The sequence below is a fragment of the Bombina bombina genome, chromosome 6 (genome assembly GCF_027579735.1).
Source record: "Bombina bombina isolate aBomBom1 chromosome 6, aBomBom1.pri, whole genome shotgun sequence".
In the NCBI taxonomy this organism is placed as follows: Eukaryota; Metazoa; Chordata; class Amphibia; order Anura; family Bombinatoridae; genus Bombina; species Bombina bombina.
The window spans coordinates 113,378,648-113,396,540 of record NC_069504.1 but is presented as its reverse complement, the minus strand read 5'-3'; positions in this window follow the sequence as shown (position 1 = coordinate 113,396,540).

Below are 17,893 nucleotides of genomic sequence, written 5' to 3'. Positions count from 1 at the left end.
TCTCAGCGTCCACACTCAGTATCCACGAGCGGTGCTAGCTCCACCCACAGGAACCGGAACCCAGGACTACCTTACTCATCGAGAAAGGAAGAGTTCCTGCCCACACAGTGTAGATTTATTTAATAATAATAATGAGAAAGCACCAGTTAAGGAGAGTTTAAACAAAAGAGAGATTCAGAAAGATAGAGAACCATATAGAAACAATCATTACCAACACAGGGATAAGCAATATTCAAGACCTGACAAACATAGAGATAATCAATATTCATATTCTGATCATCATTATTCCAATAGAATGAGGGAAAAGAAAAATGAACAAAGACATGAACCAAGAAACAATAACCCATTCAATAATAAGAATTGGAACCATAATTATAATGATAATAGGAATTATGAATTAGAGGAGTGCTGGCAGAGACCTAAAACTACATACAACAGGGACAGAAATGAAGATCAGAGACCTAGAGATATTGAGACTAGAAATAGGTATGCAGTCTTCAGTGAAGAACAATCGGAAGTGGAAGATGATTCCTCTTTTTTAGAGAAAGGAGAGCGGATTTATGGTAAAAGAAAAAAGTCAGATTTATTCAGCATGAGAAGATCAGGAACACTCACATTATCAAAAGGATAAAATAAGGAAGAACTGAAAAGTAAAGGTATTTTTAATTTATCAGATCATAAATTAACAGAACCCCAAATCCAAGTTTTGGAAAAAGGTCTAAATTTTGCCCCTAGTGCCAGAGCTAACAAATTTTAAACATATATAGACATTTAAAAATATATTAGAAATGTATCAATAAAGAAATATTTTATCACCAATCCCATTGTAAAGAACGAGGGAAACAAGGAAAATCACTTTAGACATTTGAATGTTAAACCAAAATCCAAGTTCAACCCAGTCCAATATAGATCGACCCCGATGTAGCTCTTTATGGAACTCACACAGAGGGATCTGAACCAATTAAAACCTAATTACAAATCTATTTTAAAATATGAAGAACAACAAGCCCTAAATCAATTGAGAGAAAACAGTGAAATTGTAATTAAATCAGCTGATAAGGGAGGAGGAGTGGCATTATTAAAAAAAGAGACTATCTTAAAGAATGTCATAGACAACTAGACAACATCACCACCTACCGTCCCTTACTGTATAACCCAACCACCCCATTTAAAGACGAATTAGAAAAGTTTTTGCAGAAAGGAGTCAAAGATGGGATACTGTAAAAAAAACTATACAATTTTCTATTTAACAAATTTCCAAGAACCCCAACACTGTATGTGTTACCTAAAAAACATAAAGATGAGAAAAATCCTCCGGGTAGACTTACAGTATCGGGGGTTCAATCCTTAACTAGCAATTTGTCATTATATATAGACCAATTCCTGCAACAATATGTAACCCAAAGCATACCTTAAAGATACCATTAATATATTAAACATATTAAAAAAATACTGTATGGAAAGAGGATTGGTGGATGATCACTGGAGATGTATCATCTCTCTATACGAATATTAAAATTAGGCTTTGAAGCAATTAGGTCAATATTATCCACAGATTTAGAATTATCTGCCATTCAAATTAATTGTATTCTAGAGGGAATAGCTTTTATTTTAGACCATAATTATTTTTGGTTTGATAATCAATATTTTTTACAAATAAGTGGAACGGCGATGGGAACCAGGTTTGTGCCCAGTTATGCTAATCTTTTTATGGCTCACTGGGAAGATCTTTTTGTGTTTAGCCAACATAGCTGGGCGCTTTACCTGGTTTCCAATCACCATTACATAGACAACATTTTCTTCATTTGCTCAGGATCTTTGGTTCCTGGTTGAAAGAATTTTTGTTATACTTAGAAAACAACCAATTTAATATAGGGTTCACCTGGAACTATAATCAACAGAAAGTAGAATTTTTAGACTTGGAGATCTACTGTATGTAAAAAATTGATGTACATAACTTTATCAACACCAAGTGCTGCCACCAAACAAAATGGCTCTCGAATATCCCAAAAAGCCAGTTTATCAGGCTCAAAAGGAATTGCAAAGAGAATAAAGAATATATAGAACATGCAAAGATACTCAAGGAAAGATTCATTGAAAAAAATTATAATAAAATATCAATTGAAAAAACAATAGAAGATGTAGAGAAAATGGAAAAAAAGAAAAAACCTTTTAAAATATAAAGATAAAAATCAGGAAAGTTCTATCAGTAAACCTATAGGCCCAATGGTCCTCAGACATAGTTCTCAATACAATCAAATTAGAGATATCATGAATAAACATTGGAAAATACTATTTAGAGACCCGGTATTGGAAACTATTTTAGAGGAAAGACCAACCATTATCTACAGAAAGGTACCAAATATTAAAGATCAATTAACTAATAGCTATATAAAAGATAAGAGCACCGTTTGGTTACGTACAACACAAATGGGTTTTGTCAAATGCAACTCATGTAATGCATGTCAGAGCACTAAAAAAACTAATAAGGTAAGAAAACAATTTTTAGCTAAAGATGGGAGATAATTCAACATTAAGGATCTAATTACTTGTAACAGTAAATATGTTGTATACGTGTTACGTTGTACATGTAATTTATTCTATTTGATTAGAAAGACCCGATTACTTAAGACCAGAATCAATGAACATGTATACAACATCAAAACTGGTTTAAAAAAACATTAAATTTCAACCCACTTTGACAAAATACATAATAGAGACCCTAATGATCTAGAATTTATAGGGATTAGAAAAACCATTCAACATTGGAGAGGTGGCGACAGGCTACAGAATCCAATTAGAGATGAAATGTATATACATCCTAAACATAAATACCTTATGGCTTGAACAAGGATTTTGAACTTCATCATTTTTTGAATTAATCTTTTTTTTTTTTTGTTTAAAAAGAAAAAAAAAGGGTATATTTATCTGTAAAGATGTATTTATTTATTTTTCTAACATTCCCTATTTCAATTTGTTTTGATTGGAAATAGTTTCCCTCTTTCTATAAATAATTCATATCTTGTACAAGAAGTGATGACCATTCACTGAGACACGTAACCATTCAAATTGTCGGTTTAAAAATATTCAGTGTATAGTGTTATTTATAATATGTTATAATGCATACATTTAACAGATACAATTTTTACAAATGGTGATGTTAATATGTACATTGTTACCTTTATTTATACATAGTTTAAAGTTTATATTTGAATTAATTTACTCTGTCCACACATGTGTCGTAAAGAACAATGTGTACATATATGAAACAAAGAATGTGCCAAACATAATTGTGTTTTTAAGAACAAAATTCTTCATTGTTATTTACATTTTCCTTGTCATAAATAATAACAGATAAGATGAAAGGTTTACTAACATTGGTTACAATCTTCTAATGGATTCCGCATATGAAAATTTTATAAAAACATTCTCCAATGGCGGACGGAACTTTCTAATATAAGGGATTTTCCTTGCCCTTATCAAAGATGGCGGACTGAACGGCCAGACATTACCCGTGATTCGGGTATACGACCGGACGACATCATTTGGAACAACCAATGGGAAGACCAAGAAAAGAAAAAGGGCGCCTCCTAGTGTAGCCAATATATCACAAGTGAGTAATAAAGAACAAAAGACATACTCACAATGTAAAAAGGCAGAGATAATGCCTAGAAGAGCGGTCTGGGAACTTCACAGTGTCCCAGCAAAAAGTGCACTATGCTGTGGCTGCTCCTCCCAGAGTCAGAGTGGAAATCTGTAGTTTGTAAATATATAGAAAAGAAGAGGGCGACCCCTAGTGCAAATCAATGATGGAGATGAGTAAATATCAACTTGCGGTAACAAAGGAATACTCACAAATTGTGTTGCACACTTTAGTGCAAATGGAGCATACTAGGTATATTATGGTGACCTAGTGCACATTTGTACCAAGGCTAGGCTGCTGCAGTAGGAAATGAACTCCAGGTGAGCTGCTGATGAACGTCAGATGAAAAACAGGAAGGAAGGACTCCAGTGTGAAAATATAAACAAATATATTTAATAAAAATGATAAAAACAAACACAGATCAAACAGTGAATCTGTGTGGATAGTGCTACGCGTTTCTAAGCGCTAAAAAGCGAGTATCAATGGGAAGACCACTCACCCTATATCTTCACCGGGAAGGAAGATGCACACCATCCACTACCTTGAAAAAGCCGTGCGCTTACGGCAAAATGTACGTTGGACTTTGGAACCAGAATATTGCCACTTCTTTTCATGAACAGATGAGTTACCAGGACAGGTATCAAGGGGTCTACAATTATTGGATTTGGGTTAGCTTTAACCATTCGGTAGGCTACCCATTATATATCCACCGCCTCCACTATACGCAATAAGTGGAACTGATACCCGAGTAATTACTATTGTTTAAGAATATTATTTGTGGCTTTAATATATTTTTTACTTGTATTTTAATTAAAAATATATTTTACTAAAGCAGCGGTCTGCGTTTGGAGTTATACTGGAAGCCTGGCAGTATAAAACCACGTGTGCGCCTGAACCTAGAGCCGGGGTGGCTCTTTAATGTGTGAGTAGCCCCTTGGAGGGACCACTGGTGTTAATATCATCCCTAATATAAAAACTTATTGCACTATATTTTATTTGCTTTTACGTTTGAGGTTTGGAAAAAAAAAAAAACACAATCCAATGAAAGTGAGGAGGACTACATGGACCACACATATCCTTCATATTAAATACACATTGTTAATTTATTATTTTTAGTTTTTTTTTATTCACTTTTTATTTATCTATTTTACACCAAGTGAGTTTTGTTTACTTTTATATCACATATATGTCCTACCTGTTCTATGTTAAATTTTGCATATATTATGTATTAATATTGTTTTTGTATTCTATTGTACAATGTTTTGTGGACCCAGGACATACTTGAAAACAAGAGAAATCTCAATGTATCCTTCCTGGTAAAATTTCTTATAAATAAATAAATAATTTTGTGGGGCCACATGACGTTTTTTTAATGTAATCCATCCTATACTTTAACTGTTGATCATTTGGGCTTCACATATATTTTTAAATATTATTTTAAATTGTATGGTTTTTTTCATTGTACGTCAGTCACCGCACTCATGCGAATGAAGGCAACTCGCCTGTATAAATCCTGGACCTTTATTTAGCTGATCGGGTCATGTGCGCATGCGCCGAGTGTGTCTGGAGCGCATGCGCAATGAAGGTTTATGCCCGTATAACTCCTCGACCCTTTGCTTTTACTACAACAGCTGATTTTGGGAGGTTGGGCCTCTTGCACATGCGCAGCAAGCGCCACACACCTCCAAAAGCTGATGTCATGTTACCGGAAGTGATGCGGGTCCAGAATTTTTATAAATCGAGACAAAATTTAGAACACGGTCCTTCTATAGCAGTGTCTTGTGGAATTCCTAAACATGAGGGGGGTGAGCAGGATACCTTACTGCTGCAAAGGACACTGTCCAACTCCTACACGAGCAGAGAGGGTAAACTACATTAATAAAGCAGAGATTAACTCGATATGATCTATTCAAAATACAGTAGGATATTAACGTTGCAGCTAACGTTGTTTAGTTACGTTTCCTTTGATCAGAAAATCTTCCCACATGCTAATACAGGGAAGGCTCCATATATCTGTATATGCAGTTGATTAAGCTATGAACATGGCAAACAAATATAATCAGTTGGTAATTAATGGGAATAGCATATAATAGAATTTGAGTAAATTGCGGATGAAACGTTTAGCTCCAGGTGATTGTTTTAGTGAGGGTTAAAAAAGGAGGGTACAACATAAAACAAAAATGCAACAAAACGAAAAAAAACCCCACAAAAAATGTCTTCAACACTAGCTATCTAAAAACTTTGCACATTATTATATAAAAGGGCTCCTGGTAAATATATAAGAATATTAAAGTGAGACATTAAACTTTTATCACAGAGTGTTAAGAGAGTCAATTCTGCTCCACGTATAATTAGGATGTTTATATGAACATAGCATTGTAGAGTTGAAGCTGTAATGTCTGCGTGAGTCAGATCTTTTTTTTCATGATGTCGTATAGTTTGATGTCTTAGCAAACAGTTATATTCACAAAGTTTTAAGCTCTACAATGGTTTCAGCTTGAAATGCTTTGCAAAGCTTAGCATTATATCTTATCCAGTTTGTAGGAGCCGGTCAGGTTTTGAGGTGCGTGTTAGTCCAAATACCATAAGAGTCAGCTCACGTATGATCTTCTCGCTCTAGCCAATACCATCTTTGTCTTAAGCCAGTGGTTGGCGGCGTGGGTATGGGAGCCATCTAGCTTGATATACGGGGCAACATTGGAAGTGCAACCCCCCTGACAGAGAGAGTTGTGAGCACTGAAGGGTTTTCACATGTTTTGTATGTAGGTAGGCATATCGAGGTTAGCCTTTTGTAGTGTCAGATGGTGTCTTGCAAGAGAGCCCGGGCTCCGTCAGTACTTGTGTGAAACTTGGTGGCGTACTAATGCTACTTGTTCTCTTGGCATCCAAAACGGGATTCGCTGCCGCTTGTTTCAGAAATGGCGCCAAATCTTCCCCATAATATTGCCGGGCTCTGCCATCGGAGGTCTGGGTTGATCTCAGCCGAAATGACTCACTTTGATTTGAGCACTGAGTAATGAGTGAGCCAAAGAAAGGTAGGAATATGTCTGAAATTAACAGTGTACAGATTAGGGACAATAAAAAATACATCTCATTGAGTTTCATATTTTAAACACATATTAAGCACTCTTCAAATCGATAAGAGGAAATTTAGACAAAAGAATTTGCTAACCTTCCTCTTAATATTTATCTCATTAAATTTGTCTCAACCTATATAGGCAGGGATATACAAAAAAACAAATTTTTTTATCCTTGCTAAAGTATTACCCCCTTTTGTAGATTCCCCTCTCCTTAGGTCAAAGGAGTGGGGCATTAGCAAGTGGCCTGGTGGGTATTAAACCAAGACAACAACAACAAACAAAAAAAAGGGGGGGGAGGGGGAAGGGAGAGGGGAAAAAAAAACAGGGGGGACAATCTTCTCCCCTTTTTTTTTTTTTCCCCTCTACCCACCAGGCCACTTGCTAATGCCCCACTCCTTTGACCAAAGGAGAGGGGAACCTACAAAAGGGGGTAATACTTTAGCAAGGATAAAAAAATTTGTTTTTTTGTATTTCCCCGCCTATATAGGTTGAGACAAATTTAATGAGATAAATATTAAGAAGAAGGTTAGCAAATTCTTTTGTCTAAATTTCCACTTCTCGATTTGAAGAATGCTTAATATGTGTTTAAAATATGAAACTCAATGAGATGTATTTTTTTATTGTCCCTAATCTGTACACTGTTAATTTCTTTTTTGTGTTAATAAATAAAAATTATGTTTAAAAAAAAAAAAAAAAAAAAAAAAAAAGGAATATGTCTGAAATTTCAGCCAGCACAATTTCACCGGCACGCTGCATGGTTATAGCAAATATGTGCGATAGTTACCATAAGAAGGGCAAAGTCTTTTATATTTCTTTAGTGTGCCTTCCGGGGTAGAAGAGATTTCTTTCCTTCTATTCGTTATAAGTTCCCGCACAGCTTAATTTGTCAAGGGAGGTACGAATGGCAAGATATAGTGGCTAATATCCAAAATCATCTAGGTTTTTCTGCAGAGCAAGATAAACCTGCCACCGTCTTAGAGAGCTGTCCACTGGAAGTCCCAAGCTTTGCATTTCTGCTTTTCAAATAAAGATAACAACAGAACAAAGAAAAATTAATAATAGGAGTAAATTAGAATGTTGCTTAAAATTGCATGCTCTATTGAAATCATGATAGGAAAAAATTGGGGTTTAGTATCCCTTTAATAATTCTCTTGCTGATAATTAATATTTTTTGTTTCCTCATTTGAATCAATATAAGAGTAATCAGGCTGAGATGTATTCATGTCAATGTAAGCTTGACTTTCCCCTGAAACCATTACATTAGAAATAAGCTCAGTTCCAGTAAAATGTGTGTGTGCTTTGACTTTCTGAACTGATATTATCAATCTCTTCTTGAAGATGTAAGTTTTCTGAACTGATATCCTTGACATTTTATTTGTAACAGAAGATGTATTTAGCTCTGGAATGAATAAATCATCTAATTGTGAATTCAGTAATTACATTTGTATTTATAATGATATTTATGTACATCTTTTTTATTATTCACCAGAAGTAGTGATTGGGTCTGCTAACTCTTCAATTCCACAACCCATAAGTGATGGAATTAAGCTGCTTATAATGTTTTCTTACCCTGATAAAATTATTGAAATGAATGGTTCTTTTCCCATTTGACTATGACTGTTGACATTTTAGAAAGTCATTATACATTTTTTTTTATAATTTAATATAGTCATTTACACTAGACCTACAGATAAAACTGTTTGAGATATTAGCTTCCAAAGGTGAGATTTTTCATGAATATCTGCAAGATCATTTTTCAAATAATTTATAATATCCTCTGTAAATGCAGGGTTTTGTGCAGCATCTGAGTTTGTGAAGAATCAACAATCTTTTACAAATAAACGGCTAGATTACCAGTTTTGCATTAGGCTGAAAAAGCAGCGTTAACTGCGTTAACAGGTCCTAACGCTGCTTTTTCACTACCGCTGGTATTACGAGTCTTGCAGGTTTAGGGGCACCGCTCACTTTTCTGGCCTTACCGCAAAACGACTTACGTAAACTTTGTAAAGTCTTTTTTCTATGGGACTTCCATAGCGCCGGTATTACAAGTCTGTCCTGGGAGGTCAAAAAGTGATCGGTACACCCTCTCCTGTCAAGACTCCTAACGTATTTAAAAGTCAGTAGTTAAGAGTTTTATGGTACAACGCCGTAACATAAAACTCATAACTAAAGTGCTAAAAAGTACACTAACACCCATAAACTACCTATTAATCCCCAAAACAAAGCCCTCCCGCATCGCAAACAATAAAATAAAATGTTTAACCCCTAATCTGCCGCTCCGGATACCACCGCCGCCTAAATTATATTTATGAACCCCTAATCTGCTGCCCCCAACACTGCCGCCACCTAACATTATATTTATTAACCCCTAATCTGCTGCCCCCAATGTCGCCGCAACCTAACCCTAGTACCCCCTAATTTAAATATAATTTAAATAAATCTAAATAAAATTAATATCATTAACTAAATTATTCCTATTTAAAACTAAATACTTACCTATAAAATAAACCCTAAACTAGCTACAATATAACTAATAGTTACATTGCATCTAGCTTAGGGTTTATTTTTATTTTACAGGCAAGTTAATATTTATTTTAACTAGGTAGAATAGTTATTAGTTATTAACTATTTAATAACTACCTAGCTAAAATAAATACAAATGTACCTTTAAAATAAAACCTAACCTAAGTTACACTAACACCTAACACTACACTATAATTAAATAAATTAACTCAATTAACAACAATTAAATACATTAAATTAAATTAGCTAAAGTACAAAAAAAACCCACTAAGATATTTAAACTAATTACACCTAATCTAATAGCCCTATCAAAATAAAAAGCCCCCCCAAAATAAAAAAAATCCCTAGCCTAAACTAAACTACCAATAGCCCTTAAAAGGGCCTTTTGCTGCACATTGCCCCAAAGTAATCAGCTCTTTTACCCGTAAAAAAAATACAAACAACCCCCCCAACAATAAAACCCACCACCCACACAACCAACCCCCAAATAAAATACTATCTAAAAAAACCTAAGCTCCCCATTGCCCTGAAAAGGGCATTTGGATGGGCATTGCCCTTAAAAGGGCAGTTAGCTCTTTTGCAGGCCCAAACCCTAACCTAAAAATAAAACCCACCCAATACACCCTTAAAACACTAACCCCCTGAAGATCGACTTACCGGGAGAAGTCTTCATCCAAGTCGGGCCGAAGTCCTCAACGAAGCCGAGAGAAGTCTTCATCCAAGCCGGGCGAAGTGGTTCTCCAGACGGGCAGAAGTCTTCATCCAAGCTGGGCAGAAGTGGTCCTCCAGACTGACAGAAGTCTTCATCCAGACGGCATCTTCTATCTTCATCCATCCATCAGCCAATAGGATTGAAGTTCAATCCTATTGGCTGATACAATCAGTCAATAGGATTGAGCTTGCATTCTATTGGCTGTTCCAATCAGCCAATAGAAAGCAAGCTCAATCCTATTGGCTGATTGGATCAGCCAATAGGATTTTTTCTACCTTAATTCCGATTGGCTGATAGAATTCTATCAACCAATCGGAATCTAAGGGACGCCATCTTGGATGACGTCACTTAAAGGTACCTTCATTTGTCTTTAGTTGTCGGATGAAGAGGATGCTCCGCGTCGGATGTCTTGAAGATGGACCCGCTCCGTGCCGGATGGATGAAGATAGAAGATGCCGTCTGGATAAAGACTTCTGCCCATCTGGAGGACCACTTCTGCCCGGCTTGGATGAAGACTTATGCCCGTCTGGAGGGCCACTTCTGCCCGGCTTGGATGAAGACTTCTCCCGGCTTCGTTGAGGACTTCGGCCCGACTTGGATGAAGACTTCTCCCAGTAAGTCGATCTTCAGGGTTTTTTTTAAGGGTGTATTGGGTGGGATTTATTTTTAGGTTAGGGTTTGGACCTGCAAAAGAGCTAACTGCCCTTTTAAGGGCAATGCCCATCCAAATTCCCTTTTCAGGGCAATGGGAGCTTAGGTATTTTTAGATAGTTTTTTTATTTGGGGGGTTGGTTGTGTGGGTGGTGGGTTTTTCTGTTGGTGGGATTGTTTGTATTTTTTTTACAGGTAAAAGAGCTCATTACTTTGGGGCAATGCCCCGCAAAAGGCCCTTTTAAGGGCTATTGGTAGTTTAGTTTAGGCTAGGGTTTTTTTTTTTATTTTGGGGAGGCTTTTTTTATTTAGAAAGGGCTATTAGATTAGGTGTAATTAGCTTAAATATCTTGTAATTTGTTTATTATTTTCTGTAATTTAGTGTGTTTTTTTTACTTTAGCTAATTTAATTTAATTGATTTAATTGTTGTTAATTTAGTTAATTTATTTAATTGTAGCGTAGTGTTAGGTGTTAGTGTAACTTAGGTTAGGTTTTATTTTACAGGTACTTTTGTATTTATTTTAGCTAGGTAGTTATTAAATAGTTAATAACTATTCTACCTAGTTAAAATAAATACAAACTTGCCTGTAAAATTAAAATAAACCCTAAAATAGCTACAATGTAACTATTAGTTATATTGTAGCTAGCTTAGGGTTTATTTTACAGGTAAGAATTTAGTTTTAAATATGAATTATTTAGGTAATGATAGGAATTTTTAGTTAGATTTATTTTAATTATATTTAAAGGGCCACTAAACCCAAAATCTTTCTTTCATGATTCAGATAGAACATACAAATTTAAACAACATTACAATTTACTTCTATTATTTATTTTGCTTCATTTTTTAGATATCCTTATTTGAAGAAAAAGCGATGCACATGGGAGAGCCAATCACATGAGGCTTCTATGTGCAGCAACCAATCAGCAGCTACTGAGCATATCTAGATATGCTTTTCAGCAAAGAATATCAAGAGAATAAAACAAATTAGATAATAGAAGTAAATTAGAAAGATGTTTAAAAATGCATTCTCTTTCTAAATCATGAAAGAAAAAAATGTGGGTTTCATGTCCCTTTAAGTTAGGGGGTGTTAGGGTTAGACTTAGATTTAGGGGTTAATAACTTTAATATAGTGGTGTCGTCGTTGAGGACGGCAGATTAAGGGTTAATAAATGTAGGTAGGTGGCGGCGATGTTAGGTATGGCAGATTAGGGGTTAATAATATTTAACTAATGTTTGCGATGCAGGAGTGTGGCGATTTAGGGGCGGCGACGTTGGGGGCGGCAGATTAGGGGTTAATAAGTGTAGGTAGGTTGTGGCGACGTTGGGGAAGGCAGATTAGGGGTTAATAAATATAATGTAGGTGGCGGCGATGTTGAGGGGAGCAGATTAGGGGTTCATAACTATAATGTAGGTGGCGGCGGTGTCCGGAGTGGCAGATTAGGGGTTAATAAATATAATGCAGGTGTCGGTGATGTCGGGGGTGGCAGATTAGGGGTTAATAAGTGTAAGATTAGGGGTGTTTAGACTCGGGGTTCATGTTAGGGTGTTAGGTGTAGACATAAATTTTATTTCCCAATAGGAATCAATGGGACTGCGTTAGTGAGTTTTACGCTGCTTTATTGCAGGTGTTAGATTTTTTTCAGCCGGCTCTCCCTGTTGATTCCTATGGGGAAATCGTGCATGAGCATGTTACACCAGCTCACCACTGACTTAAGCAGCGCTGGTATTGAAGTGAGATTTGGAGCTAAATTTTGCTCTACACTCACTTTTTGTCTTTTAACGCCGGGTTTGTAAAAACTCGTAATACCAGCGTTGTAGGTAAGTGAGCGGTGAGAGAAAACTGCTCGTTAGCACCGCATAGCCTCTAACGCAAAACTCGTAATCTAGCCGAAAGATTTTAAAGGGTAGAAAGAAAGGGGGAAAAATAAGAAAATGGCATTTAAATATAATTTACATATATTATTAAGCATATTATTGCAATATAGATACAGTATATGACAGTAGTACTTTACACAGATATATCGCCAAAACAAAATTGTGAAACCACTGTAAACTGAATAACCACATTATCCAAACCAGTAAAACTTCATGATAGGAATGTGCCCTTTAAGTACACATTCCAGATATAGCACAGTTTCAAAATGTGGATGTATCCTCAAAAAAAAAAAAAAAAAAAAAAAGAACAAAAACCTTGTATATGAAAGTCTCCCATACACTTCTACCACTCTGTATTCACACTCTGCAGAGTTACTTTAGCTCTAACAAAATTGCACTTTTTCTACGAATCCACTGGATGGCAGACTTTCTTCTTTGTGTCATTTTTTTAAAAAACATAAAAAAAATGTATGTAAGAAAGTGCCAGAATGACATGAAACCTAATTTGACAGCACATGGACTAATCTGTAGGTCCACAAAACAACACTCATGGGTGTAGATAGGGGCGCTAACCAAAGATAAATAGTTTACAACCAGAGTCAGAAAATTGCAACAGTTGTATCAAATTACAAATGTGTCAGAGTTGCATATAATACAAATATATTGCACAATATACGTTGGATATTCTTGTTGGGATTAATCGGCATGTACCTACACTACATTTAGCATGAACAACGAGATCCTGTGTGTGCAAGGCCGGATTTACAGCACAGGTGCCTGTAGGCACCAAAATCTAAAGCACGCCCACTCGCTCCCGATTCACATGTATGAACCTATAGATACAGCCTAAAACTTTATAGAATTATGATTATTTTTTTGCAGCTGCTAATTTTGCCACATAAAAAGCAGTCCATGATCAATAACAAAACAATCCAGACAGTATTTGCCAAGGATGATGAGATTCCAGCCAGAACGGTATTTTTTTTATTTTATATAATTTATACAAGAAAAGTGCAGGTTGTCTAGACTGGGGCTTCATTTAGAAATTGTGCTGACCAAATCTGCGATGTGCGCAATCAACCAAGGGTCAGTTGTTTTTTTAAAGTATGTTTATCCTGTGCAACAGCCCTATACCTATGGTATTTTATATGAAAGACTGCGCTCTGACTGTACAATCTGTCATTTTTATTTTGAGAGCCGCTGCATCTGATACATGCCCACCATGCACTCTGTAATAGCTCATATATAGACTATAGTCACTCACTGTCACTCCCCATAAAAGAACCAACACCCCACACACTTACTCTCAGGCCACTCTGACTGCTCTGTCCGCATTCACTAGAGAAACAGACTGGACTGGCCAGTGTGTAGGCCATCTTTAATTAGTGCAAAGTTATTATCTACTATGGTGAGTGAGGGCAGAGCCACAGAGGTGTGCAGAAAAGGCATATGTAGCAGAGAGACAGGCGTCCCTCTATGGAAGGCATCTGTAGGCACATGCCTACTCTGCCTAATGGTAAATCTGGCCCTGTGTGTGTGTGTGTACAGATGTATTTATATGTGTATTTATGTATTTACAGACATATATACACATATAAACACATAAATACATATGTATACATATATAGAGCCCTTTTTAGTTAAGTAGATTAAAACATAAAAAATTATATTTATGCAATATTCGTTTTTAATAAAGCTTTTAACTATGTATTTACTGTAAATATTTCACATTCCAATGTTCTATACTTAGCAGAATATGTTCTAAGTATTTTTATTTTTTTTAGATTTTCTTTATTGAGGTATTATACAGATCAAACAATTATGGGGTCAAAAACATGAATATGATATAAACAGTTCACAAAAAGATCAGATTTCTGAGATACATGGCATTGAAAACAAATAAGTCATTGTCTGTGTTTCGAAATGGCAAAATAAATTAACTACAAATGCTTTTGACACCTCAATTGTTTCAAAAATGTTTAAGGTACCTAGCAGAAACATTAAATAATGTTACAAATTCAATAGTCAGGGTGAGGGGAATGGAAACTATTACTGGTATGTTATAGTAGAGTTATATATATATATATCCTATATAATAAAAGGCCAGGTGTGTTTGTCAGATGCAGTCATGCGCAGTAGAGACTGCATGAGGACAAACATACCTGGCCTTGAGCAGCAGAGGAGTGTGCACTGTGGAAGCTGCTTGGTGGGGGCGGGGGCGGGCGAGCCGTGATGCGGGTGTGCCCAGGCATGCCGTGATGGGGACGTGCCCGGGCATGCCATGATGGGGGTATGACAGGGACGTTCCCAGGTGGGAGCGTGTGTGAAGGGGTGTGACCAACAGGAGCAGCCGTGGTGGCAGCGGCATGGTCAAGTGAGAGAGAAAAACAGAGGGGAGAGAGGAGGGGGAGAGAGAGACCAAAAGAGATGGGGGAGAGACCAAAAGAGAGGAGGGAAAGAGCAAAAGAGAGGGGGGGAAAGAGAGAAAGCGAGCAAAAGAGAGGGGGGAAAGAGAGAGGGAAACAAAAAGAGAGGGGAGAGAGAGCAAAAGAGAAGAGGGGGAAGCAAAAGAGAGGGAGAGAGCAAAAGAGAGGAGGGAGCGAAAGATCAAAAGAGGGGGAGAGATCAAAAGAGGGGGGAGAGAGAGAGCAAAAGAGAGGGGAGAGAGAGAGCAAAATAGAGGGGAGAGAGAGCAAAAGAGAGGGGAAGAGTGAGAGGGAGAGCAAAAGAGAGGAGAGAGAGCAAAAGAGGGGGAGAGAGCAAAATAGGGGGGAGAGAGAGAGCAAAAGAGAGCGGAAAGAGATTGCAAAAGAGAGGGGGAGAGAGAGCAAAAGAGAGGGGGAGAGAGAGAGAGAGCAAAAGAAGGGGGGAGAGAGAGCAAAAGAGAGGGGGAGAGTGAGAGAGAGCAAAAGAGAGGGGGAGAGAGAGAGAGCAAAAGGGGGGAGAGAGCAGAAGAGGGGGGATAGAGAGAGAGAGAGCAAAAGAGGGGAGAGAGCAAAAGAAGGGGAGAGAGCACAAGAGGGGGAGAGAGAGAGCAAAAGAGGGGGGAGAGAGAGCGCAAAAAAGGGGGGAGAGAGAGTTCAAAAGAGAGGGGGGGGGGGAGAGAGAGAGAGAGAGAGAGAGCGGAAAAGAGAGGGGGAGAGAGAGGGAGCAAGGGTTGGAACTGCGGTTTTTAAAAACATTGGTCCGTGGACACGGGCTTTAGGACTAGTGTGCATATATATATATGCCTATATATAATCATGTATAAATATAGTTTTAGATATATATATTGTATCAAAATACCATCAGATATATGTATACATATTTATTTATGAAAAAATAGACCATATTATGCTATGTGCAAATTATTGTAATGTGAAATATTCATAGTTTCTTCCACTTTTTTTTTTCCATTGACTTTTATGGGGGGAGCACATGAACACGTGTGCGATATCCTATGTTCTGCATTTTGCGCTTGTCAGGTTAGGCTTTGAGAGCTAAAAAAGTTTACTTTTAACCTGACAAGCACAAAAAGATTACTTTTATTAATAATTACTTTTATTATAGTAGAATAAGTATACATTACACAATAGTATAACGAACAAAAGATACAATTAAAGTGACAGTACACCGTAAAATTGTTAGTTATTAGCTGGTTTTGTGCTTTTAAACCACAGCCTATTACAATAGGTTGAGCTTCCAGCTAATATCAGATCTCATTATTTTATCACTTTATTTATTTACACAGAATTGCTTCCTTATCTTAGATCTGTTCGTAAAGCAAAGCTCAATACTTAGAAAGAACAATGGCCGATTATAATTTTATTGCTTAAACTATCCTGCACCACACTGAGAGTATAACTTCTTCTGCTGACTGTGTTTACATAGTCTGTCAATAGCATATACTCCAGTATCAAAACTTTTAGTATAGGTTGAGATACCACAGGCTAAATCAGCTATTTCATATGCCGTCATAGGGGTAAAGGAGCTACTTGTAAACAATTTAATACACTACAGCAGGTAAAATACATCATTGGGAACAATTTAAAGGGGAGAACATTTTTGGGGTTAACTGTCCCTTTAAGGTGATGTAATCTGTCCAAGTGGTTTAGATGGTGATTTGAGTCATTTAGAACCCAATTCAAGGGTCTGAGGTGTTGTATTGAGATCTATTTGGTAGGTTCCATTATCCATTGGAAAAGTGTTGCTCTATAATTTTATATAACTTGTGGAAACAGACAAACAAATAAATAAAAACAACATCTGTGCAATAACATATGAAAGCAAGATGGAACATGGTAATATATTTCAATACAGTGCAGTAGTTTAAAGTTGGTATTTGATGATCAATTGTGTTTGAAGAGGGCTCTAGGGGAGGGGCTAGCACTGAACCCATTTTTGTCTTAGGAATATCTTTCGAGAAGGCCTTTTTTGTTAATTTAATCATGATTCTCTAGGGGTTGCAGGGAATAGATATACTCGTCCCAAATGAGGCAAATTGATAAATAGTCGTCTACTTTCTTAAGTTTTGAGTAGTGGTATTGCTATAATTCTATGGTGGTAGTCACTCTGTCTCTCCAAAATTGTACCGCAGGTAAGGTAAGTTTTCTCCAGTGGTATGGGATAAATGGTTTGGCCATATTAACCATGATAGTTAGTAGTTAAAGTCGAAGTGTGCACTTTAAAGGAGGGAAGTAGTTATGGTTTGAGGGGGAGAGGGGTGACTAAAACTGATTCTATTTATTTTCTGATGTTTGACCAGTATTGTTGTGCTATGGGGCATGTCCACCATATGTGCGTAAAGGTGCCTCTGTGTTTGCAACCTCACCTGGAATTATTTTTCCCAGTTTGTCTTGGGTGTAGTGTCACCTGCAGAGATGTTTCATGTTCATTTCTGCAATATCAATAGATATAGATGAGGAGGATGAGATAATTTGTTTGTATATTATTTGCCATGTTTTTAGTGGTTGGTGGTCATTAAGTTCTGTTTCCCATCTTGCATTATATGATGGGCGGGTTTCAGAATGATGTGAGAGAAGTAGTTCATTTGATAGAGAGAGAATTATCGTGTGTGGGAATGGCATGTAGCATATCGTTTTGAATGGTTTAAAGGATCTGAGTGTATTATGTTTATCTGCATGTGTTGAGAAATAGTGTGAAAGTTGTAGGTATATAAACCATTTGTTAAATGTGGGGCCTAGAATTTCAGCAATTTCTTCCTTGGTTTTAAAATTGCCATTTTGTAGAAGTAATTAGTGGGGTCTAGCTTAGTGTAGCGTTCAGTTGGTTAAATTGGTTGGTTTGAATAGTAGGGGGACATTTGGGTTATTTAGTAAAGGTGTCAAGGGGGAGTGTGGTGTTGAGATCGTCTTATAGTTTTTTAGGATTTTGTCCCATGTCTTGAATGTTTCGCGTATGAGGGAGG